We start from the raw sequence: 27604 nt of genomic DNA, 5'->3' as shown, positions 1-27604 counted from the left end.
TTCCCGCTTCCATATATACACACAAACAGTTAGAGTGTAAAAGTACAGTCCATACCATCTTACAAGAGGTCCAAGCAAGTCCTCCTGGATGGCATTAGGGTATATCACAATACATTTAAATAATGTGTATTTCTCAACTTGCCTTGCCCATTGTATTTCCAAACAAACAAATAAATATTATACCATAAAGCTCATAGAAAATGTTTTCCAGTATCATATTTTTATGAAGCAGCTTTAGATATTTAATTAGAAACTTTTCAGATGGCTGATAAGCAAGAGATATTAAAAAGCCTTTCTCCCATTTCCTCTCAATTCAGTAGCATCCTTCAGTCAGATAGAGATTGCTGTTTATTAGAGGCTCTCAATCTGAAGAATTTCCCATCGGTCACCTTGCGTTTATAAATCCGAGTGATAGTGTGTGTGTGTGTGGGTGGGGGGAGCTTTGGAGACATGGCAGCTTCCTGGTTCTTGCTTAGCCATTCTGATCAGCTGCATAGTAACTGTGGGTTACTAAGAGAAAATCTTACTGTGTGCTGGAGTTTCTTTGACATGTCAATGGAAATGGCTGAGGCTTTAGAGAGCAGCTAATGTTTGCACTGGCTTCTCTTCCTTCATGCTCCTGCTCTTGGGAAGGGTACCAGAGAGCTTCCTGCCTCCTCCCCAATTATCTCTCACTTCTACGTTGACTTTGTATAGAAGAAACACTAATATTGCAAAGAAAAAAAAAGTTTGTTGAGTTGGAAACACTATAAATAAAAAGTATCAGATCAGCCAAATTCCAAGCAAATTGACTCACTGAGTTCTTAGTCGTGTGATTGACCATGATGATAATAATCACAGCATTGATTTTTCTGGCTAATTGGGTTAATTACAGTCACATGGAAATTTAGGTACAGCACCTCAGGACATCATTTTCTTACACTTCATTCTTTTAATTCTCATTGGTTGTTCCTATAGATTAGCTTCAGAGCTATGTGACCCAAAGTAGGGTTAAAGTAGGTGCTATGATGGGCATAATGGGCTAGCCAGAATTTAAGAGATTAGGAATTCTTTTTTGAGAAGAAATTCACATAAATGCTGGTATGTTTGAATAGTTATGAAAGCAAAAGGGAGGCTTTCATGTATTTTGGGGTAACGGCACCATTCTGGAGGTTGGTGATATACATAGGTAAGCATATTTACAATGGAGACCCCAGGAAAATGTGCAAGTTTTATCCCTACAAATGGGAATGGATGACATTACTGGTTGGTATTTCCTATGTCAGCCAATTTCTCTGACCCATATCCATTATGTTAACGTTCTTTTCTAGCACACCGGATTAAAATCTGGACCACTTGTGCTTAACTTCATCCATTATTCATAAACCTTGATTGCTTCTGACATTAGTATATGAACGAGGAGGTCTAGAAGATATTCCATGCCTTGTGTAATTATTGAAATTTCCTGTTTATCTTTTAGGTACATTGTCTAACAATTGAAGCTTTATTGCTTAAGGATATATGCTCAACAATACTTTGTAGAGACAAACAGTCTAGTGTGCTCAGGCAAATTGTGTTTTTTGACCTGACACCAGCCCCCCAATTCATATTGATTATCTTCAGCATCTGTAATGAAATGGAGTCCGAGAGTAAACTCGGGGCTTGGTGGGGGTGCTGTTTGTCTTACAGAGCAAACACTTGAAGCAGGATTTATGGATGCGGAGGACTATGGGTCAATAGCTTAAAAAAAAAACCCTCAAATGTAAACAGGCAGAGTACTCTCTGAGCTCTGAAGGAGACAAGAAAGGAGACCGATGGGGTGGGGAGGCTGAGGAGCAGGAAAACAATTGAAGACTAGTTTTGGAAAATAGTCCACATCTGAAAGGAATTAAGAGAGAAGTGAGTCTGAGAAAGGCCAAGGCTCCTCAAACTTCAACCCTGGAGACCCCTTTCTCCCCGTTTCCTGACAGGGATTGCACAGTAAACATTTCTCTCAAAGTCTCCCATGTTCTCTTCTTAGCTGTAATTCTAGAACACTGAAACTGGAATCAGTGTGTTAAACACCAGGGACAGTTCACAAATAATTCAAGGGCAGATATAGTGATTAGCTTTGTATGCTATCATAATTCAGTGAGGAGAGTCCAGAGTATTTGAGCTCAGGGCAACTGCAAGCATTTGTTCAATGCAAAGCCACACCCAGCCTGAAGAAGATGCAATTCTGCCCCAGCCCAATCCCACCAAGTGTCTTTAATGAGGATTAAAGGTTCTAGGGCTAAGTCCTGAGTGGTAATTTTAATCTCCTCAAAGTGTTCCTTGTTTATTTTTCTCCAGGTAGTTCTTCAAAAAAAAAAAAAAAAAGGAAAATTAATATTAAACATAGTAAAGGGACTGGAAGTCTGCACAAGATACCCCAAGACCAAAGGGGATTTATTTGCCTCAGGGGGCAAAGGGCAGGGAATAAGAGAAAAAGACCAGAGATAGAGGATGAGGGAGAAGGAGGAAGGAACAAGGGAAGGGTATTTGTCCCAGAGGGGCAAAAGATTGCCTCTGAATAAAGAGGAGACAGTCAGGGCCCATAGGCAAATGGCAGTTTATACAGGTAAAAGGGGAACCCCTGTGGTAGGATGAGGTGTTTAATTTTGATTGGACATGTTAATTAGAGCAGCCAAAGGGGGATTTTGATTGCTGGACTTCAATACTTTGATAGCTGGACCTTGGAAGTCAGCCTCCGGAAGAGGAAGTGGACAAATAAGGAAGTAGACCTTGGTGGCCAGCTTTAGGAATGCAGTCTAATGGTTTTCAGTGAGGCAGAGGAAATGGGGGAGAAGGGCAAGGCCTGCCAGAGCCATGTTTGCCACACCTAGGCTGGCTAGAGTCCCTTCACATAGTTTTGTAGACTAAAATCTAAATCTCAATATTTAAGGGATATTTAAAATCTAGAAGCCAAGAAGTAAAGTATCTCTTCAGCTAAGTCAGGCAAGGTTTCAGGATTTGGGTGGAGGCCTGAGAATTCCAAAGTCAGGATCCTCCCAGATCTCAGCATCAAGACAGCCTTTCTCAAACAAGCAGGCCTTGTCCACAGTGGCCTCCTGTTACAGATGGGGAACAGGATGGTGCTGTCCTTGGTTCTCTAGCCAGACAAAAACGCTAGGCTACATTCAGGGAAACCTCCCCGTGTCTTGATGCAAATCCTCAGCATCATATTTGGAATGTCTTTGATAGGTTCTCTTTCTTCATAACAACAACAACAACAACAAAAACCAGAGCTCAGGTGACTGTGTGCTTCTCAGGTCAGTTATTGATCATTTTCATAGAGGTTTTGGATTCATTAAGGTCAGGAACCCTCTCACTCTTGCTCTCTAGCTCCTGCCTGCCCTCCCTCATTATATTACTTGCCCTTCCTTGTCCTTTCAGATTCTAGAAGTCCTGTTCAGCTTAACTTCTGGCTCTTCTGTTATCTGAGCTATTGTTTGTTTGTATATTTGTGTGTTTTATTAAAATTTTATTATAAAGAACATGTGAACACAAAACATCATGTATTAAAAAATCAACCAGACCCAAAGTGAATTTCTCAAGTGAATTTCTATTCAGTTAGAACAGCCATTCTGAAGCTGTGAAGCTTCATGTGAGACTTTACATTTACCGTGGAGATATTTTTGATGGTACATGAATATACTAAATAGTATCTGCAGTTCAATGATACTCCAATTAAGATGTTTACTTAAATTTTACATCTAGATAAGGAAACCATGACTCATGTGAGGAAGAAACAAGTTTGGTGTTACCTCCTAGGAAGTGCTAAGTTATTAAATGAAATACGAAAGGCAATTGTTTTTTAACTTTCAAGAGAACCATGACATTCAGATATAAGACTATAATGGAAGCAGGCAAGACAGCATAGGGGTAAAGATACTTGCCATCAATCCTGGTGGCCCTTGAGTTCTGCTGCTGGAGCCTATATGATGAAAGGAAAGAACTAACTCAAATAAGTTCACCCCTACCCTGTCTCATAAGGACCCATATGCACACACACAGAGAGGCAAAAATGAACAAATGAATGAATAAACAAATAAATGGAAAAAATAGATGAAGTTTTGTGACACTGCGCTGCCAGTGCTGGTATCGTATCAGTTTAAACAATGCATTGCTAGCTTCCAACATGTTCACCATCATTCTTTCATTGTTCACAAGCAGTCTTTAAGAATGCAAGCATTAAAGCCAAAATTAATGTAGTAATATACGTGAATAAAGTAGCAGGCAATTTGAGAGGAACATATTTAAAAGCTAAATATGAATACTGATTGCCAAATTCATCATTTTCAGATTCACAGATACAAAGCTATGTCTTCTATATAAGGATGTCCAATGAGATGGCAGAGAGTCATTGTCTGGCCAACATACCACGGACATGATACTTAGGCCTCATGAAAATGGACTCAGAAGAATACATGAACTATTTCAAGACAGTATTCTTCAGAGAACCAGATGTGCTGAGGCTAGTATCACACTATGGAGATCAGTCTCAGCTTGAGGTGGAGAAGAATGGGTATTAGTTCCAAATTTAACTTATTAACTTCAAGAACTCAAATTCCCAGGAATTCACTAATGTCTAGGATGATGTGTTGATACTTGAAGTGGGTGACCACTCCCTGGTGCAATGCCTACTTTCTATTAGAATGTATACAGACACTATGATTCCTTCTGTGAAAGATGTAAATATTTACTTGCTGATGCTTTCAGCATTTATTCCTTGGCATCAGATTTAAGAGTGTATATGTATATGTGTGTGCACACACATGTAAACATACACACAGAAGGGTGGAAGGCTTCTATTTTTAAAACCATCTTTCAATAACACGATTTGAACTCATCTGTTGGTATCTTCAACATTATAACTTTGTTTTGAAGTTGTGGCACACAGATGTGCCTCTATTGGCAGCAAGTGTCCAGTGTGGAGGCCAGGCCACGATTGCCAGACATTCTTCTTGTTATGTAATCACTTAATTAACTACAGATTTCATCTCCTCACAACCCAATCTCAAGGCTCATGCTAAGGCTGTGACCGCCCCCTACAGAACTTAAAACAGCCATTTCCTCTTCTCTCCCACTGACACACACTTTGTGTTCTGACAACTAATATCTCATCTCAGTAGAGACAGCTCACCATCCTCAGATGTGAAAACCATGACCCCTTCTTGCTCCAACTGTACAGCATAAGGAACTATAGGTATTACTTAGTTTCTCTATTTTTATCCAGTCCAACAATGGTATGTTCAATGTTTAAGCATTAATTATGGATTTCCCTTATGTTTTCTTTGGTTTTGCTAAGATAATTAGCAGAAAAAGGTATAGATAGAGGCATATTTACCTAGATGATTTCATTTTGCATCTATACAAAAAGCCAGAACCCAGTAACATTTTCTCTTTGTTATTATATCTTTAAATCTTACCACTGCAAGCAAATGTGAAAATCCTTAAATTGCTCTCCTCAGAGTTCCCATGTCAACTGGCATCTGCTCAGGTTGGAGATCCTGCCAAAAGTCAAAGGAAAACATTTATGAGACAGAGCCTGATGGCTGATTATTTAATCCTCTGTGTCCAGCACTGCCAGCAAGCATGGGTCGTGAATGCCTGCTGCTGCTTTAATAATAAGCCCTCTTACACACAGCTGAATGCAGTGTACCAATGGATGCTTCCCCCTGCTCTAATAAGAGACCGATTATCGATCTTCACCTAGATGTTCCCATTGAGACCAGGCATTCATGAATACAAACAGAAAAGAAAAATGGCACACTGCATAATTAGCTTTAATAAATAGAGGCATAATTTCTATGGAGAAAATGGTGGTCAATCTAATTTTAATGAGGACAAACAGGCTTTTGCTTAATAGTGCATAAGAGGTATAAGGTCCCAAATACATTCAACAGCCAAACTAAACAGTAGCCTCCAAGTTCTGTTTCTTCCCTTGGGCTGAAATTGTAGAGGCCGAGGTGGACTGCCTTTCTCTGCCCACACTCCTAGGATAGAATGTAGACCCAGAAGTGGACACACAGAAACGAAAGGCAGATGAGTCTATGGGCAAATCTGAAAGTGCAAAATTGAAAGATAGGATGGTGAGAAGTAACTGAATTGATGTTCAATCAGCTCTTGGGAAATAGTTAAAAGACCAGAGATGCCTTAGATTTAAAAAAATGAAAAAGATGACTCAAAGTCTGGAGAGATAGGTCAGTGAGTAAGGTGCCTTCCACAGAAGCATGAGGACATGTGTTTGATTCCCAGTTCCCACAGAAAGCCTGGACATGATACATGTCTATAGCCCCAGTGCTGGAGGAAGGGACAGGGACAGACTAACCCAACATCCTAGCCAATCTGTGAGAACTAGGTCCAGCAAGGAGACCTTGTTTCCTTGTGGAGAGCAATAGAGAATGACATCCCATATAGACCTATGGCCTACACCACACACACACACACACACACACACACACACACACACACACACACACACAATTATATGCACATGCCTACACTATGAGCACATACAAGGACATGTCCTAACAATCCCCCACCACACAAAATCACATGCATGTGCACATGCCCTCCCCATGAGCACACACATGTGAACATATCTCCATATGCCACACACACACACATACACATTTACCCCTTGAGCACACACACATTAGCATGCCCCCCCCCCACACACCATTCATTGAGGACTCTGGAATCTCTCAGTTCCACTCTGAAGTTCCAAGTCATTATCTGATTGGAAGGTACACAGGACTGGATTTCCTATGCATCTGAATTATCTAGTTGTTTGCTCTGAGATGACAGATAACCTGCTCCTTTATTTGAACCAGATGAAATATGCACATATATACTTATATACATACATACATACATATACATGCATGTGAGATGTTTTAGAATTAGAGCATATCATATGTAGCCCCTCTGATATATATATAGCCTGTGTTTTAGAAGCATATATCACACATAGCCCTTTTGATACAGACTGTGTTTTAGAAGCATGTGACTGCATGTTAGCTTTCTGATGGGAAGACAAGACAAGCTTTATATCTACCATCTGCTGGTATATTTTTAATAAACAATATACTTGATTTTTTTAAGACAAAATTTGGGCCATTACTAAGGATGATAATTTTCATTTGTGAGTTTGGCAGAGTTTATAAAACTGTAGGTTCTTGAAGCTTTTCTTCCTAAAGATTCTTAATCAGGGATCTGGGATGGTTCCAAAATCAGGCCATTGTGTTGCATCTCACCCAAACAGCCAGCTAAAGACTAAGCAGTACAGGCCATATTGAGATCCAGTTAATAAAAAAGCCCCTTTCTATGTTGGCCAGCACCTTGTTGTGTTCACTGATTCTACCAACCAGCAGAAGTGTTTGTTAGAGGGGCAATGGCTGTGGTATTTAAAAAGAAAAGTGGCTTTTAAGACTCAGAAACTGCCATCAACAAAATAAATAGGATTTGTGTAGATGGCAGGGATCACCTCACACATGTTTCCATTGTGTTTTGAATAAATGATATTATTAAATCCAGGAAGTCAGACACACATTCTCTACTACATACACATACTGCCATTATTTGCCCTAAATACTTGAGTAACAATGCTTTATATAACGTGATTGAACCTTCTCCCTAGAGAGTTTTCGAAGGCCATGTATTCATTTGTATGACACATTTGCCTCCCATCTTATCACCCACACCAGAAGACTCAACTTCTCATCAGACTTTTAAGTGGACTCTTCTCCATCAAGGGCTAGCAGTCTTTGGCTGATGACCTTGGAGAACTGGCTGCAGTCTTGTTTTTGCTTCTAACTGAGGTCGCAGCCTTGAACAAATGATATCACTCTACAAGTACACCCCACTTTTCCCTTCTATGAAATCAGAACACTAAGCTAGGAAATTTTGAATGTTCTTTCAGATCCAGCATCCTAGGAAATGCTGAGACAATGGGGGTGTGGCACTGGACAGTATCTGTACTTTGACATGTGCTTTTGGCTAATGTTGTGGGGAAGGAAGTGAAGTCCAGAAAGCCATGACACTGTAGTTATTGCAAGATCAGCAAGATCAAAGGCTGAACACAGAATTTCAACTCATATATCAATGCATGCTTCATCCTAACCCACAATGAGTTCTCACAGCTCTATTCCCAGTGCACACTTGCTCACTGACCAAGGAGTGTTCCTGGCAAGATTTTCCTTCCTTGGCTGAGAGAGGAATACAGTGAGTCCTTTGGGGTTCTCTCCCAGATTTTCTCAGGGAGAGAACATATGCCCAGGTCCCAGGAGGATTGTGCTCCCACACTCACAGCTGTACAACACATGAGGAGAAGCTATGTGCAAGCTGAAAACATATTCAGTGTTTACAAAAATTCTCTGGGGTAATTTCAGATGTGTTCCAGAGACATTTCTATTATCAAAATATTGCTAGGTTATCTTCTGGATCTTTCCCTGGACTCGGACATTAATATTTTAAATTCATCACAGATCTTCATTTAGTTGTCTAAAGTTCAACACTTGGCTAGCACACCTTGCAAGAACAGCAGCCTTCCCTTGCTTTCCTGTAGAGGACTGTCTTATGGGAGTCTGGGAGTGTATACTGGGAGTGAATGAGGGGCAGAGACTCTAGGGACAGGCCCATGCTCCCTGAGTTGTCCTCTTGGGAATTTGCAAGCAGATCAGGAGTGTATTTGTTCTCATGGCATAAATGAGTTTATCCAAATCACTTTTCTGTGTCTGTCCTGATTTTTTGACACTTCTTTGCTTAGCAAAACCTCACTTGCCAACTAACCTTCAAGTAACACTCCTCATTTTTACTCTCCAAATAACTGTTTTTATCCCACTCACCCCAAGGATGCGCAGAGTAAACCTTTTGTTTACCTCACACTATTGAAAGTAGAAGAATTTTACATGTCTACTGATGCCTGATAGTAGAAATCAATTAGCTTAATTTTATTTTATAGTTAAGAAAAGTTTTATCTAAAAGGAAGCTGAGAGTAGCTGGTAAACAAAAAAAAAAGATTTGCAAATCAAAGGGAAGCTAGAGTGAATATACTCTTTAGATTTGTTGAGTCTTTCATTCTTTGCAAGACACTGATTTAAAAATACATGTATACATACATATACAATAATATACTATATTATTATGTTCAATTCTCAGAAAATCCTACTCAGTAGATAAATTATTGTTTCCAATTTACAGACACGGTAAGTAATCCTCAGAGATGGTAACTAACTAGTAAGGTCAAACAGCTACTGCTGGTGATTGGCAGAGGTCATATTCAGCCCCAGGACTCCTGCAGATCCCAGACTGCAACAAAGGGTCTCTTACCCAGCACCCCCTCCACTTTGTCTCTGGGTAGCAGAGACAGAAAAAGAGTGGGTTGAATTTTACTGAGAAGGGGGATCTAGGCCATCCTATTGATGGACAGCAGGCCCATGACAACTTGGTCAAGATCCCATCCACTGCCCTACTTCCAGGATCCCTCTTTCCTCCCAAGTGCAGAGATGAAGATGTGATGAAGGAATGAGGAAGCCATTTCTGTGGTATGAAAGCACTGGAGACTGGACAAATCTTTCAGCATCTGAGCTGGCGACCTGACAGAGGGACTTTGCTAAGGATGTTACATCTTTTAGGCTCCAGCAATGATTGTAACCCAGTGGTTGGGAAAAGTCTAGTTTGGCACAGTAGGTACCCCACTTTTCCAGAGAAAAGACCAACCCCCAGTCTTAGGCACCTTATATGAGGTATATGGCATCTTCTCCCATTAAGAAGGTGGACAGGAATGGAGATAATGAATGAACGAACTTGCCCTCTCTGGAACAGAAACAATTCTGTACCCACAAGTGAACTTTTTTCCAAATAGTCTCATAACAATGACAATCTAAGTCTATCTTAAATATCAATAATTACCATACTCTATGATGATTTGGCTATTTGTTTTTTTTTTTTTTTTTTTTTACCTTAAACGGTATCTTCACATGTACTATTGCCAGGTACCATTTTTTAAAAAAACTAAATGGGACAGCACAATCTTCATTTTAAAATGACAGTTATGTTTAATTTAATTTAATTTTTTGGTAGTTTTTATTTTGTCTTGTTTTTTGTAAAGCCCAACAGAAGTAAGCTCATGTACAGAGTGGACGGTGTAACCTCCTGATACAGACATGAAGTGTCTACTGTGGATTGATTGCAGAAGGACCTACAGACACCTAACTCTGTGGATCTCAGGTCTCTTAGATTTGAGCACAGCCTGTATATGTACAACCTCCTGTATATTGTAAATCATCTATAGGTTACATAAAACCATGTGAATGTGATATAAACATTCATCCAAATGTATTGCTTAGGGAATAAATGGAATAGTTTACATGTTCAGCAGAGAAGCATTTTCCCCCATATTTTCAATTGGTTGGTTGAGCTCATTCCACTTGACATGTATCAAGGTTTATCCATGTGGTTACAAATAGCAAAATTTCCTTAGTTTTATGGCTAAATAATATTCATATGTTAAATGTGAAAATAACATACACATACATAGCAAACATATTCATCATCAGGAGAGCTCAGATGAAATTATCTATCCCACAGTAATCTGGCTGTCTGCTTTTGTTGCCACCCTTGTTTACATACAGGCTGTTTTCTTTCCTTGGTTCCTCTATAGTTGATGAGGGTCATTTGCCTATAGATGTGAAATCTTGCATGTAACACATCAGTGACATGTGCAGTCACTCAAACCTTTTTCTAATTCTACCCATGAACTCATAAAACACAAAATTAAGGACTGCAAAGAGAAGAGAGGAAGGAAAGAATGTCACAGTACTTTCTTTTCAAAGAGCAGCTCTCAAGGCTCCTTGCACAGGCTGTGAGGGAGCCGCACTTCTGAATCGGTTGCTGCAGGGCATGCGTCTCTGCATACATATGCATAATGTCCTTTTCACACTTTGGAGCTAGCAGATGCTGCTTCTGCTTGGGAGGTGTTTGGTAATCCACTTGAAATTGTGAGGACTCATAACTCATTTATGCAAGTGGCAGACCCCTCTAGATGATATCTCTTGCTCTAAAGAATGATTGAGAGAACCATGGAATGGGGCCAAAAAATGACATTGAATTTCTAGCAAGATAGCAGTTTGCAGGAAGCCTCCAGTTAGATGAGGGAATTACTCTAGTCAAAAGAAGAGCAAGCTCAGGCAATATAAAAAGCAAAAACCAAGGAGGTAAGAGCTGCCTGGTGTCAAGAATCAATTGTGTTACTATTAAGAAGACCCTAGGCATTGACTCACTTTACAGGTAGGTAGGTATATAGCCGAACCCTGGACTCCCCATGTTAGTGAGTACTAGGCCAAAATACAGCTACTACTCTTCACACTTGACCTCTAAAATTACTTAAACGTTAAAGGTAGTAGAATAGGGGATATATACAGACAGGGACAAGGTGACTGAAGATCTGGTCCTTGTTCTTCCAAAGTAGTGCTTTGTACCAGGTTCTGATTATGTTCCCATGACCACGATCTCCAATTCAATCCTTTACAACTTATTCTCAAATTTTTGGTTTTGTAACACCAAGCTTATGGCACCTCTCTCTCCTCCCCTGAGGTGGCCTTACTCCTCCTAAGATGTGAGACACAATGCCTGCTTCTTAGAAAGCAGTCCAGCTCTTCCCAATCATCCTGTCCCTTTTAGCCCTGGTCACAGGGGCTCCTTCACCTCTAGAGCACTTTGTTTTCATCACATTTTTGGTCTTGTCTTTTCCTAGACCAGCAGGTTTTCCACATGCCCTTGTAGAAACAGCTACTGCTTCACCAGCAGGGCCAAGGCATTCTCATGATACCTGCATATGATATGTCCCTACCTGACCACTTAATACCCTTCCTTGGAATTTTGTTTTACATTTCAACTCACACAAAATACAAATTTCTAGAGAGTAACAGCAATGCCTATAAAAATAGCTTTTAATCCAGAACATTGATCACAGTGTCTGACTTATACTGGCTTCATAAATACATGGAAATTGAAAGAAAGAGTATACAATTTACTCACTTCCTTTCCTGGCATTTTAGCAAAGTGGCTGAGGGCCATCATCATTCTTTGATGGTACTGGAGAAGCCTCCCTAGAAGGTAGCAGATCAGGGTACCTACCGGTTTGCCATCTTTATCCAAAAACCTTTCATCTTCGACAATTTTGTTTTTACTATTAATGAGGCTCCTCTGGATTGCTCAAGATCCCATAGGTCACTGTGTTCAGTAAAGGGTCTCTGATTTCTGATCAGACTGTCCTGGACTGAAATTTGGAATAATCATCTGTCATAACCACAATTGGCAAAGGCTCAGAATCTAGCTGATATTTAGTGTGGGAGGCCAGCTCCTACCTTTTCAAGGGTTCCTATGAGGAGGAGAGATGGATAAGAAAATATTACGTAGAAAGAGACCTAGATGATGAGAGGAAAGACAGAAAGACAAGATAGCTTCAGGGGGACCTGGATCAATACCCAATGGACCTTTCCATTTATTCAAAAAGGCTTTTTATAACAATGCCAAGGGGAGAAGCAAAAAACCTCCCCCTTGCTAGATCAAAGCACACCGCACAGCCAAGTGTAGACCCTTCCAAACACCTGGTAACCATGCCCGTGGTCAAATCATCCCATTATGCAGCCCTGCTGGGTAAAGCAAGCTCAGATTCTCTGACCCTGAGTAATTTGGGCCTCCACAATTTAGGTCCGTCCTGGGTAAAAGGAACATGCATGCATACCCAACAAACATGTCTCAAAGAACAAGCTGATTGTGGCTGTCTAGATCATTCAGGGTTCTCAGGAAGTACAATGTTAAATTTTGCACTTTGCCTTCAACACGCCCCCCTCCCCCATTCTAGGCCTTCAGAATAGGGATCACCTACACTGGATAGGGTTCATCTATCAGCATCATCTAGGGGAGATCTTCCACGTCCTCCTGATTGAACCCTCACTATTATTGGTGGAAGTTTATTTTCTTTCTCAAGAGTTATGAGCACAAAGGAGCTATGGTGTTTGTATGAGAATAGACCCCATAGACTTACATACTTGAATGTTGGGTTCCCAGTTGGTTGAACTATTTAGGAAGGATTACAAAGTATGGCTTTGTTGGAGGAGATGTGATACTGGGGGTGGTCTCAAAAGCACACTCCAGGCCCAGTCTCACTCTCTTTCTGTTTCCATGGTAAAAATAAGACATGAGCTCTCGGCTCTAGCCCCAGCACTAAGCCTTCCTGGTGCTGTCATGTTTCCTACCATGATGATCATGGACTAACCATCTGAAACTGTAAGCAAGCCCCAAGGTAAGTGCGTTCTTTTATAAGCTGCTTTGGTCATGGTGTCTTTTCCCAGGAATAGAACAGTAACTGGAAAGAAGCTGAGAGCCACCTCTAGGAAATGTGGTAAAAATGTTGCTTTTGTTTTCCCAGCCACAATTCTAATGAAGACCTTAAATTTCTAAGCCTGAAATTGTTACAGCATCCTTCTTAGATGGCCTCTCTAGTTAGTGGATTTCTTCTCATACTTGGTGCCTTCCTCTATGCTTTTATCTGTGGGAGTGCATGTATGTAGGGGTCATTTCGTCCTTCTTCCACCCTCTCCAACCCATGTAGATGAATTTGGATATGTTCTCCAAGACATACTCAACTCCTTACTCTTCCACGCACCACCAGGGTGCCACACTTACCTCCATAATTAAATTCATCACACTTTGTCACAAGTTGTTAGTTTATGCGTCTTACTGATGTATTCAATTGCGAATTTTCTGAAGATAACATTTCCTCCTAATTTGTGTTGCTCCCCACAAGGTAGATATTGACCTTTCTTTAAAATTTTTTTACTGAGTTGAATTAGATTGAACAGACAAGAGCTCCCATTCACATTCCATGTTATTACCTCACCCTTGCCAATGCAAGATGTGTACAGGCTGATTATGTGTAGGAAATGTGCTGTTTACACTTCTCTGGCTCCTTTATAAATAGACATTCTATAACAATGGGTTTCATGCTTATAGGTCATGTTAATCAGAAGCTATAGAGGCTAGATAAGCTCACCAACCAACACTGGGTTTGTGGAAATAAGCCTTTTCTTAAAATATCTTGTTTCTTTCTATTTATGAAATCTAAAGTTCCTTAAGTGAGTTACAAGAAAGTTATGTCCACTTCACTGAAACTATCTGGTCTACCAGCATGGACTAGCCCATAGTGCATAACTATGTTTTTTGTGATGTCCTAATAATCATATGACTTTGCACTTGTGTGCATATGTTCATGTGGTGTGTGTGTGTGTGTGTGTGTGTGTGTGTGTGTGTGTGTGTAGAATGTTGGGGGATGGGTAAGTGCAGATAAGTGGTGAACTGATACTATTTTCCACTTGCTAGCTGTGTAGAGAACCAGAAAGTACCTCAACACAGACATCTCACTAAGGTTGCTAACATTCCCCCAAGAATTCACAAATGCTCTTTGATAAGACTGTGATCCTTATCACAAACAATCCATATCATGGTTATGTGAGTGGGGCTCAAGAGTATGGATCACCCTTCTGAAGGATCACTGTCCTAATGGGAATGCACTGTGGTCTCCCAGTCATATTGAACATAGCCAACTCTCTGACATGGATCTTATTAAGATGGTGTGTAGACAGAAAGGGAATATGTTGAGGCACATTCTAGAAGAGCCCCAGAAAGAACAATGCCACTCTGCCCTGTATGATTACCTACTAGGTCTGTGTGGCTGTTTAGATTCAAATTACTCCAGGCTAAATGCAGTGGACATCCCATTCTTGATAACATCAGTCACATTCATAACTATCAATGTATGAGCAGGTAGCTACTATACATTACTGTGATAAGACCCAAAGGATGCTGCTCCAGAGAATGATCAGAATTTATATTCACTAATTTGTTTATTACTAATTTGTGAGTTGTTTATATTCTGGGACCAGAGAGACAAGGACAAGAAAAAATGTTATCTATGTTGAAGGGCCTTTAGTAGACAGACATTTGGAAATAGAAAAAAGGAACCACTAAGCTGTGGAATTTCAGTAAGCAGATACAAAGTATCTAACTTTGCCTGAAAAGTAATTGATAACCAGACAGAAAAACAATCATTTGAGGTGATTCTTATAGGATGAGTGGTGGTTCTCTTTCTTTCTTCCTTTCTGATAAAGATTTATTTATTGTAATCTATGTGCATGGGTGCTGTGGGATGGTCTGTATGTCAAATTGCTCTGATTGGTCAATAAATAAAACATTGACTGGCCATTGGCTAGGCAGGAAGTATAGGCGGGACTAACAGAGAGGAGAAAAGAAAGAACAGGAAGGCGGAAGGAGTCACTGCCAGCCGCCGCCATGACAAGCAGCATGTGAAGATGCCGGTAAGCCACGAGCCACATGACAAGATATAGATTTATGGAAATGGATTAATTTAAGCTATAAGAACAGTTAACAAGAAGCCTGCCATGGCCATACAGTTTGTAAGCAATATAAGTCTCTGTGTTTACTTGGTTGGGTCTGAGTGGCTGTGGGACTGGCGGGTGAGAGAGATTTGTCCTGACTGTGGGCAAGTCAGGAAAACTCTACTACACATGGGTGTTTGCCTGCATGTATGTATATGTATTATGTGCATACTGCATCCTGGTGGCCAGAACACAGTGTTGGATTCCCTGGAACTGGAGTTACAGACAGTTATGAGTCACCATGTGGGTGCTAGGAACTGAACCCAGGTATTTTGCAGAATAGCATGTGCTCTTAACCACTAAACCATCCTTCCAGCCCCAGAGTAGTAGCAACTTTCTTGATTCTCAAGGTGGGAAGGGCATTGGACCTGAGGAGAATGGTTTATAAAGTGTCACAGGGCCTGGAAGATCTTAGTGCACACAGGGAACCACAAGGAATTTAGTATTATTGGAATGAGATATAGAATTTTGGAATTTGATTATGATGGTAAATCTTTACTGTAAACTTGATGTGATTTAGGAAACAAATGTCAGGGCATGTCTGTGAGGGATCATCTAGATTAGATTGAGGTGGCAAACCTCACCCTAAACTCAGGTGGCACCATTCCTGTGGTCTGGGGTCCTGGGCAGAATAACAGAAAGGAGAACACAATTGAGTACCAGCATCTATTGCTCCCGAGTTCCTGACTGTGGATGCCGTGTGACCAGCAGCCTCCCACTTTTCCTACGATGCCCTCCCAGGCCTTCCAGACAGCATCCTCCAGAATGGCAAGCTACAACAAACCCTGGCTTCTGTAATTGCTTTTGTTAGTTGTTCGGATGCATCAAGGAGAAAAGTGACTAATGCATGGTGTGAAGACAGTTACAGGCTAAGTGACTCGTGTGTTTATGGGAATGGAATGAGAAGATGGAGGAAGAAATGCAGCTTGGGAACCACAACACAGCAATTGGGTTCCCTCGAGGGCTTCATTATCCTTCCCAGATCTTTAAATCACCAATCTGTAAATATTAACGATATTGTCAACCCTTTATGATTTTTGTCTCGAATAAATGAAAGCGCATACTTGCTGTAATGCACGGCAGGTGTCCATCACTCAAAAATGAGGTTTACAATCATCGACTCTACAAGGAATGTAGGGTGATAATGGACTTGGACATCAAAATAAAATCAGTTTATTATAGAGATACAAGATAATTAACAATGCCAACCACAGTAACAAGAACTGCTAATACTGACAATTTAGAGCATATTAGACATGATTCCAAGAGCTTTAAGTAAGCCTATCAATTTAATCTGTTCACCAATCCTGTGAAGTAGGCTGCCAATGCTATCTCCCTTCTACAGATGAGAAAAGCATAAGTTAAATAATCTAACACACAAGTCACATGTGGCAGAAATAGGGTTTGAATCCAGGCGCCTGGCTCCTGAATCTATGTGTACCCTTAGCTCCAAATATTCCTTATCATATAGGAACTTTTTGACAAAAGCCTGCCTTGTCCTTTCCAACACAGCATGGCTCCGGGATAATTTTAAGCACAACCCTCCAAATCAACACCGTCATGTCATGTGTATATGCTAGAAACAGTCTGCAGAAGGCTATCTAGATAGAAATGGTCACAATGCTGATAAAACGTATACCAGTAGAAAGTATGGTTCCAGAACACTACCATCAAAGCAGCTTTCTCATGGAAATGTCCCAGTGCCCTTTTTTTTTTTTTTTTTTTGAGTTGCATGAAACATTAGGGAAGGATCAGAAAGGCTGCCACCAAGTACTGCACACCAATGTTCACAGAGAAGGCATCATTGCTATTGTTTAAAACAGTGGTTCTCAACCTATGGGTCACAACCCCTTTGGGGTTGAATGACACTTTCACAGGGGTCACCTTAGACTATTGGAAAACACAGATATTTAGATTATGCTTCATAGCAGTAGCAAAATTACAGGTACAAAGTAGCAACTAAAATAATTTTATGATTGGGGTCACCACAACATGAGGAACTGTATTAAAGGGTCACAGCATTAGGAAGGTTGAGAACCCCTGGTCTAGAACGAGGTCACTCAAGTCCTGGAACCATCCAGAAGACTCACTGGAACTCTCTTAGATGGCATAGGAAGGAGGGGAAGGGTGTCATAGTGACGCTTCAAATTAAAAAAAAAAAAAAAAGCCAACCCAAGTCGATGACCTAAACAAATGCCCATTCCCCCATTTAAAACCTCTGAGTCATTTCCCTCACACACCCTCTAATGTCCCTGTGTTTACATGGCACTTTCATCACCTGACTCACAGGCAGTCTCCTCTCCCAGACTATTTCCTTCCCCTTTGCTGAGTAAATCAATTACATTTTTCTGAAAATTTGTTCCAGTCCTTCAGAGACCAGCCTCTCCTCATAGGTCCTGCATTCCCAGGGTAGGACACTAGCCTGGTTCAGCACTGGTAACAGGAGCCTGGTTTTTGTTTTTGTTTTAATTAATTAATTAGTTAATTAATTACTTTTTTGCTAACAGTGGGAATAATTGCAGGAAGGCACAGGTTTAGCCATCAAGGGCAAGCATTTCTTGCTAGTCTCACATATTTGATAGGCTCCATAGCAGATCAAGGGCACCAGCCAGCCAACAAGCAGGTCTAGGGGTCCGGATTAAGAAAGGCAAGGGTTCAGTGGCTTCTGTACAGTTCCCAAGCCTGGAGTTTGGGCAGGGTAGCAGCTGCCTGATTAAAAGCAGATCATTAGAATGGAGCAGTCCTGGGACACTCCTTAACCTAGAAAGTTCACTGAGGGGCTAAGGAGCAGGACGGCCTCTGTGACCTTCAGCAAATCATTTCATGTCTTTTATTCGCTGTTGCTATTTTCACCAAGAAAAAAATGTAGATAATCGATGAAAGTAATAGAGACTACAAAAAAAAAAAAAAACTTCTTTAACTGACAAGACACATTGTAGTTTATATTTTTAAACTGTGTCTGAGCTTATAAATTATTCTTATATGATGGATTTCTGATAGGAAGTGACTTAAAGTGTTCTGGTGGGGACTTTGGATCACAAAAAACCTAATAGCACTGGACAGGGTGTTACTGCTGTGACGTTCACCTGGGCAGTCTGGTTCTAGAGCTAGTGGCTGCCCCACCCCATCACATCACCTTTCCTAAACCCACAGCAGCTTATCTCAGCCATATGCAATGGCATCAGGTTGGTCACTAAGAGGTTGCTGACAGCTACTCAGAACTACCCCTCCATACCAGAACCAAAGGAGGCATCACGGTACCTTCTAGTACTCCCTTCCTGCTTCTGCCCTGGAATCCTCATACATGCCTTTCCTTATATCCACGCTCCTAATGTCTGATCTTTTTTACGAACCCACACATCTCAATTGCATTATAATTCTTAGAATCTTAGAGGTTCAGGGAAGAGGAAATGGGATTTGTGTGTGTGTGTGGAGGGGGGGGATGCATGTCAAGGATATTAGGAGAAAAGAACAAATAAATAAAAGCCCAAACCCTTCATTCATTTTATTGGCTGAGACCCAGACTCTAGATCCCTAGGTCCTATGCTGAAGATTCATAGACCAAGATGAACAGAAACCCAGGGATTGGCAGCATCCAGAGTGGCCTTATGACTTCAGATGGTCTGAAAGGGCATCTCACTCAACAGCAGCCAGTAAAGCAGGAGCCAGTGCCGGATCAGATAAAGAACATCTCTGGACAGAATTAAAAAGGCTATTTCGGGATATGTCAAACGGAGGAAAGCTAGATTGGAAATGACCGCAAAGGTGATTAAACAGTGCACACACAGAACACTTCCTGCGTTCTGACTAAGAAGGGAAAATTTCTTAATCATTCTTTAATTGTACTTCATAATTAGCCAAGTCACAAATGTCACAGCTGGGATTAGAAGATCTTTCAAAAGACAGGATCTTTCATGAGTTCTCCTTGGGGAGGTGTTTGGGGGGATGGATGTTGTGCTGACATCCTTTTAATTTACAAAATGATGTAAGGTCCCAGATTTCATGACCCTATGCATTCATAAAGCACATTTTTTGAAAGATACTGTTGCTTTTTTTCTTTCTTTTTCTGTGTCTATTTTTGCATTTTTCTCCACTTAAAGGAAGGGAAAAAAAAACAGCAAGGGAAACATTTTCAGGGGAACCAAATCTCAACAGACAGACACTGGGAATTGCTTATGAAGCTGCTAGAGATAATGAATACATGGTCTCACAGTGACGGGGCACACATTTCAATGACAAATGGCAGAGGATGAGGACAGATGGAAGTTTCAGAAGTAAGTTATTCCACTAAATATTCTTAATCAGTACCGCAGAAGGCATAGAAAGCAGGCAAATTATTAATACAAAATAAACATAAATAAAATCACCTCTAACGGCTGTGTATGTGGAGTGCCAGTGTGTAAACAGTACAGGGAAAGCAGAAAAACAAACCTTTTTCTAACTGTAAGGATTTTTGGTAAAGTGCAAAAGAAAAGCACCAATTTGGAATAACGTATGCTCATATTTTTATCCTTTCTTTAATATTGCCTTGGCTCTTATAATGTGTCAGACTCCCTGTTCATTGATAGGATTACCCAACAAATGGGAGGAGGAGGGGACCCCCAACCCAAAGGATAAAGCTTTGCTCTTTCCTTATGTTTTGTTTACACACACACACACACACACACACACACACACACACACACACACACACACAATAACACATATATTTGCTTGAGAACTTTGAGTAAAAAGTGCATATAGAACAATGCCTCACGACTGTCTCTCGTCTAATCTATGAGCATATGATCCAGACACCAGCTGGGCTTCAGGAATCTCCTGGGTTGTCTTCACAGAGATTTGGGACACCTGTCTAAATGGGGGTGTGTCCAAACTGGAGTTGGCTTTTGCGGCCCACCCTCTCCACTCCTTTCTTTTGCAGTCCTCACCAACCTCTACTTGAGTTGGAAGCCATGAGTGCCAAGAGCTGATGTTGCAGGGGCGTGGATAGTAGGTGTGGACAGGGTTGAAAAAATTCTGTACTCGGCTTAATGTTCTGCTCTTACTGTCTGAACTCTTAACTTTGTCCCTACACTTGTGTCCTATGTGAGAAGTCTAATGGAACAGCAGAGCATACGTGTGACAAAATATTCACATATGAAAGGACAGCATGAATATTTAGTACTGTCGGTAGCATCTTTTTCTTTTGAACAAGAGACCCAATCTTCGTCTGTCTTTTGATTCTATAACAGAACATGGTAGACTGGGATGATTTATAATTTAAAAAAAAAATGATTTCTTATAATCGTGGAGGGTAGAAAGTCTAAGAATACCACACCAGCATCTAACCAGGGAGCTTCTGCTTCTTCCTCCCTTACAGCCTGCTCCTGCAGGGACCAACCCACTCAAGATAACACTGTTAATCCATTCACAAAGGCAGGCCTTCCATGATATAATCACTTCTTAGAAGCCCCACTTCTTGGCCAGGGAGATGGCTCAGCAGATAAAGGTACTTGCTGACAAACTGAGAACCCAAATTTAATCCTTTGGGACCTACATGGTAGAAGCTAAGAACTGACCCCTACAAGTTGTCCTCTTTTACACAGGTACACACTCCTACACATATGTACACACACACACACACACACACAATGCAATTAAAATAATTAAAATGGTCCCACTCCTGATGTGTTCACAGAGGCAAATTTCAACACCAGTGTTGGTGGAAGCATTCACACTATGACATGCTCCATAGTTTCACTTTGCACTAGGTCCTTATCTTTGTCATGGTGAAAGAGTCACAGTGTCAGAACCTTGAAGCAGTCACATTCCTGGTCAACAGCAGAGTGAGTGTGTAAGCAGGCATGCTTATGCTCAGCTCACCTCATTCATTTGTATGCAGTCTTGGAGTCAAGCTCAGGGAGTGGTACCACCAACTTTTAGGCTGGGTCTCTCTCCATCAATGAACATAATCAAGACAAACCCCTCAGACACACCTTCAGGCCAGTGTGATCTAGACAATTCCTCACTGACCCTCTCTTACCAAGTGATTCTAGATTATGTCCAATTGACAATTAAACCTAAGCACATGTCTACTGTTGCTGATGTCCTTTCTCAGCTCATGCTTAGGTAGTCATGTTTGTAACACTTTATGGATGTTGCTTCTGATATTACTAGGAGATGTGGTTTCACAGCAAACTCCCTGACCCTCTGGCTCTTACAATATTTCTACTCCATCTTCTGCAAAAGGACAGCAACAATGGATATGCCAAAGTGGCTGAGGAAAGACTACGAAGCCACAATGCTCTATAAAGAACTACAGGCAACTAAGGAATGTTGAGTAGGAGAAATAATCTTTCCCATGGAAGAGCACACTGGTTGGTTATCCAATACCAAATGGTCAGCCCTGAAACAAATACATCCAAATAATATTATAGAAACTAAACAGGTTACATTTAGGAGTACATATGCATATTCATAGATATATATGTACATAATAACAATTAATGGAAAAAGATTAGGAATTTGAAAGAGATCAAGGAGGGTTGGGAGGGAGGAAAGGGAAGGGGAATCATGTAATTATATTATAATCTCAAAAATAAAAGAAATAATAAAAAACAAACTAAGCACCAGTTTAAAATAAAATACTACAGATCAGGTATGCCAACAATAGAAATGAACTTGCCATAGTTTTGTAGGTTGAAGGCTGAGGACAGAAGGCAACAATGTTGAGGTTTGGTGAGGGTTCCCCCCAGGTGTACAGAAAGCTCTAGTGTCTGGATTGTTTTTACTTATTTTTTGTATAAAGGCTTAGGAGGAACAGAGGTCTTTGTGCTCACAGATAAGCACTAAGAGAACCTAGAATGTTAATCACGAAGGGTTGTTTTTTCAAGAGAAGGAATGCAATACCTGTTATCCACCCAGAAGGCTGGGATCAGACATACATATTAGCCTGGTGACCTTTGCACTATCTGTGTGCTAGAAACTTTTCCAGCACCTGATCCTCTCCAGGTCCTTATAATAATTTTTTTTCAGTCAGTCTATAGATACTATGTTTATGGACTTTACAAAGAGTTTCGATGTAGTCATGTCTGATCTGCATTTAGTTTACTTTCTTCCTAGAGGAAATTCATATGCATTTTGTTGTAAATACAGAATTGAGTTCATTATCACCAGAATAGTTTTCACTAAATTGTGCTATGCTTCAATATGTCTAAAATAAACTACTTGGAGTCAAACTCTAGAAGTTTGAACCAACACTGGCTACTGGATTGTATTGAGCCAAATTGTGTTCTTGCCTCCAAGGAAGTCATAGAGACCCCCTGCATAAAGAAACTAATCCCCAGGTGGGACTTTATCCTAACTACCATATCTCAACCTCATTAGCTCCCCCCAAGTTTCCACCTATTATCATCACATAGGATTGATTGTGTGGTTCCTGGGGTGACACCAGCATCCAGTCCACCACAGCCCCACAGAGTAGCTAATCTTATATATCTGTATTTTGCAAATAAGATTCAGGCAGTATGGACCATAACCCATGTTTGCACTGTACCCTACAGTATGCTAGACTGCACCCCGTCTCTTTTCCTAATATTCTTCTGCATTCCTAGTTGATAAAACCATACATTTAGTCTTCCTCATCAAGTTCTCTTGTACAGCTTGCCTAGACTTGGAGGTACCCATTGCATCCATGCATCTTCTACAAGATAGCCTTTGAGGGCTGTACAGACCTTTGTTGGCTTGCCTAGATTCTCTAGAATGCATGCTTTCAAAATATTCAGTTTTTTAGACTACTCAATAATTAATGAATAATTAATGGAGCATCATTTCCTTTTTTTAAAAAGATCTATTTTTACTGTATGTATGTATATGTGAGTCTGTGTATACACATGTGGCTATGGATACTCACAGAGGTTAGCTGTGGTGATATATTGTGTACCCTAATAAAATTTGCCTGAAGATCAGAAAACAGAACAAGCCACTAGATTAAACATAGATGCCAGGCAGTGGTGGCACACACATTTAATCCTAGCACTCTGGGAGGTAGAGATTCATCTGGATCTCTGTGAGTTCAAAACCACCCTGGACTCCATGAGATTGATTCAGACTAACAGAGCAACAGAGCCAGGAAATGGTGGCACACACCTTTAATGCCAGTATTTGGGAAGCACACGCCTTTAATCCCAGCAAGAAAGGTATATAAGGTGTGAGGAGGCAGGAACTAAAGGCTTTTTCAGCAGAAGCCTTTCAGGAGGATTTCCGCCAGAGGATTCATGGAGTTGGTGAGGTGAGACATGCCAGTGGATTGTTCCTTTGTCGTTCTGATCTTTCAGCATTTACCCCAGTATCTGGATCTGGGTTTTTTATTAATAAGACCATTTAGAATTTGTTACAGTCAGCTGCCAGACATGGATACTGAGAATCAAGTTCAGGTCCTTTTCAAGAGCAGCAAGCATTTTCAAGCACTGAGCCACATCTCCAGCCCTCCCTCCTTTTGTGATGCCGGAGATCAAGTCCAGGCTTTCTCAGGCTAAGCTGAAGGAGCTAGGTTTCATTGTCTCTATAGAGACAGTTTAAGGAATGATTCATGACAAAGTTCTGCTGGGAAGGATGTGACTGCTTCATTTAATTTCTACATCGACAAAGACACTGAAGATAACTTTTCAATGACATTTTCGAGCTCACTCCCCAGGAGCAGAAATATTTTTGAAATCCCAGGAGTACTCTTTGAAGAAAATCTCTTCCCCCTCACAGTGCTTAGAGGAACAATGATGTATATTTTCTAAGGTACAACTAATTGAAGCATTTCATCTTTCTTGTTTCCTGCGTTTCAAAGTACCTATTATATATGTAATTTTACAAATCAGATACACTGCAATACCACACCTTTCTGTACTTGGGCATGTCATTATTTCTCGAGTTTTTTTAAAAAATGCCAAGAAATGCAATACAGATTTGGAGATATGGCATCTCAGAAAAAGGTTCTTAAAAAACCACAGTGATCATAAATGAAGTTTAGTATAAAATGCAATGAGGAAGACATGAAGGATTATCCTTTTCTTCACTTAAAAAAACAAACTTCCTAGGTTGCCACTTCACACTGATGTCTTAATATTCTCTCATTTAATTATGTAAATCGTCAAAGAAGGCTGCTGTTTATGGTAATTTGCTCTTGTGGAGGTCTGCTTCCCAAGGTAGGCTAATTTAAATCAAATTATAACTAAGGGAGATTTACCACTAGTTGATCCAGACAGACGGTCATTTATAACTCCACCAACAGGCTAGTAAAGACCGCAGGGTTTCACATATGAGGTGAAACTGTAGTGATCCCACCGTGGAAGGCCTCTGCTGAGATGCTATGGGGGGGGGGATTGGGGATTTCTATTGATGTCAGCAGTAACTGAAGCAGCCTCCTTTGTGGGGAAGTGATTAGTGACCACCCTTGACCCCTAATACCTCCACATTCAGCCTTTCCTTGCAACTAGAGTTGGAGTGCCTCTCCCCAACTCATTCATGCCTTTTTTGATGTACATCCAGCATTATTCAGAATCTGCCCACATTTTTGCTTTATAGTCGTACCAAATGTTGAATGTAACTAAGAAATGACCATTGTAAACCACTGAAAGGTTCATGCATCCCAAGTCCCTTCTTTTCTTTCTTTTCAATTAAAGGAAGAAAAAAAAACACATTAATTATGGTCTGTTTCAGTTTGAGAAACTAGGCATATCCAAATCTATTCTTTGTTTTATGGGCACATTTGTCACACCACGAATTCCCTCTTTTGCTGATGAAACTGACCCTGTAGACTTAAATAGACCATGAAAAGTATACTAGGACTGGGGGTACCTAGTCCTCTTCACTGCAGGCATGACAAGAGCCACAATCTAGCTTTGCCAACAAGGAGAATGTGAGCATAGCAAGGTCATTCAGAAGCTATGCTTAAGAATCCGACACAGGTGGAACCAAACACCTGTCTTGCCTCTTTCTTAGGAAATTTGGTCAGTCTCTGTGTCTCAGTGTCCTTTATGAGGACAGCATCACCAACACCTTCCCCATAAGGGTCGTGTTGTAACCAAATTATTTAGGGCCTCCAAAGCACGAAGCTTCACATAAATGTTGATTTTCAAGAGTAGCAATTATGGATGACAAGAAGAATGGGATAATTCAATGTTTTCACAAGGTCTAAACTTCATAAAATCTTTTCCTTTGTGTGTGCACAATTGACATGCACTTAGCTTTCCAAACAGATAACCATGTTAAACGTAGTAGTTAACATTGGCTATTGCTAATCAATACTGTGTATGGTAAGATGACCAAAGTATGTTTGGCCTTGTATTCCAGCACCCAAAAGTTTGAGGCAGGATGACTGGCTAGCTAGCAGGACTCTGTCTCAAATAACAACAAACAAGAAGAACATACCCTGTATCTGAATTGGGAGGCACAGAGATGGAGTATAAAGATCTGGTCAGTCACCTTGGTCTTCTCTGCTCATGCTGTGGAAATTATAACTGGTATGACCTTCATGGGCACCCTGGAAACTATGCTGAGGCTGTTTTTACCATATGAGGATTTGGCACTTAGAGATACAAGCCTCTTAAAACCCTGACCTTTTGATCTCCTCTTGCCTCAGGTTTGCACCACTCAGAATTTGATAAGTCTCCCACAGAAGAGAAACACTTGGGCCTGTAAAGCTGGCAAGGTAAGTGTTTCTAAATGAGTATTAAGCTGAATATCTTTTATGGCAATCTTGTGGGTCTGAATATTTAGTTGAACCCAACAAAACTTTTGGGCACTGGATGAAGCCCTGAGTGAATGTGTATTATTGACATGATCCAAATGTCTCAAATCTTTCCCAGGGCAGGCTCTGAGGAATAGTAAAGCCTTGCCTGGGTCTGGGTATGAATGTGGAGGGAAGGTTAACCTTTAGCTAAAACCAGTGTATACAGAAGCTATCGATGGCAGCTCACCCTCGCCCCATGACTTCGGGCTGAAACAGCTCCCCTACAGAGATCCCCCAAGAGACTACCTAGGCTGTGCCCCCTGACACCCACCACCTTTGTGCCCAATATAAACAGTATCATGTTTCTGGGAGGTTGTTCTTGCATTTCTATCAAAGCTCATCACCCATTCAATCCCAGATTTTCTGTACATGTTTCTATCATTTTTTCCTTCACCACTGTCCTAGTTAGGTTAATCCTAAACTGTACAGGTTATGGATCTATCTATCTATCTATCTATCTATCTATCTATCTATCTATCTATCTATCTATCTATCTATCTATCTATCTATCTATCTAACAGGTTATGGATGTATCTATCTGTCTGTCTGTCTGTCTATCTATCTACCTATATATATTTGTGCGTATGTATGTGTATTTATGTATGTATGTATGTCACACACACACATATATATATATATATATATATATATATATATATATATATATATATATAAATATATTTCAACTTATCTTCCTAATCATAAACATACAAGCTTAAGAATATGGTGTCATTAGAACAAAGTGGGTTCTGGATTTCATTACATACAGTGTTCCAGTTTTCCAGTGGCTTTGTATGTGTTTCTGCTTCCTGGAGGGTATTTTCTGTGTGACACTAAGGACTGCTGAAGCCACTTGTAGGAGTCAAGGACTTCTTGATTAGTATCTATTTATAAATGCAGGGTTCTCAGACTGCCATATGCTAGTGACCAAACAGGATTATACCTCTTCTCCTCAGGAGGGAAGTCTCTGCAGAGATACATTCTGTGGCTGTCAGAGTGACTGATGGCCCCAAGGATGACCCTCACTTGCCAGGATGTCTTTGGTTTCCTGGCCAGATCCTTCCTCAATTGGGGCTTCTGCTATCTACCATCTGTATTAATTGTTTATTGTTGATGAAACCCACCAGCACAGAGGTGGTGACTGAAAAGGAGATCATTTTGTTTTTGTTTAGTCAAATCTATGGAAGTAAGAAGACGATTAGCCCCAAAATTTCACCAGGAAAACTCAAGTAGGAGTGGGACTGTATTACTTTTGGGGTCTTTCATGAGGGAGACCCATTTTCTCATTGTCAGGGTTCTAGATTCTCCCTTCCTCTTCTGGGTCATGGTCATCTTTCTTATTTCTCCATCTTTAGAACATGTAGAAAGCTCACTCACA

General features: G+C 40.6%; 1 protein-coding gene across 14 annotated transcripts in view; it reads right to left on the bottom strand.

Annotated features, from left to right (window-relative positions):
* Sema6d (semaphorin 6D) overlaps positions 1-27604 on the bottom strand; it is a 569376-nt gene that overhangs the window by 356295 nt on the left and 185477 nt on the right. For all 14 annotated transcript variants that reach the window (XM_076570515.1, XM_076570530.1, XM_076570523.1 and 11 more), the window contains exon 3: positions 5430-5510. The gene's annotated coding sequence lies outside the window, so the exon portion shown is untranslated. The remainder of the gene's footprint in view (positions 1-5429; positions 5511-27604) is intronic.

The sequence above is a fragment of the Peromyscus maniculatus genome, chromosome 4 (assembly GCF_049852395.1).
Source record: "Peromyscus maniculatus bairdii isolate BWxNUB_F1_BW_parent chromosome 4, HU_Pman_BW_mat_3.1, whole genome shotgun sequence".
Lineage (NCBI taxonomy): Eukaryota > Metazoa > Chordata > Mammalia > Rodentia > Cricetidae > Peromyscus > Peromyscus maniculatus.
This window is presented reverse-complemented; position numbering and strand designations above follow the sequence as displayed.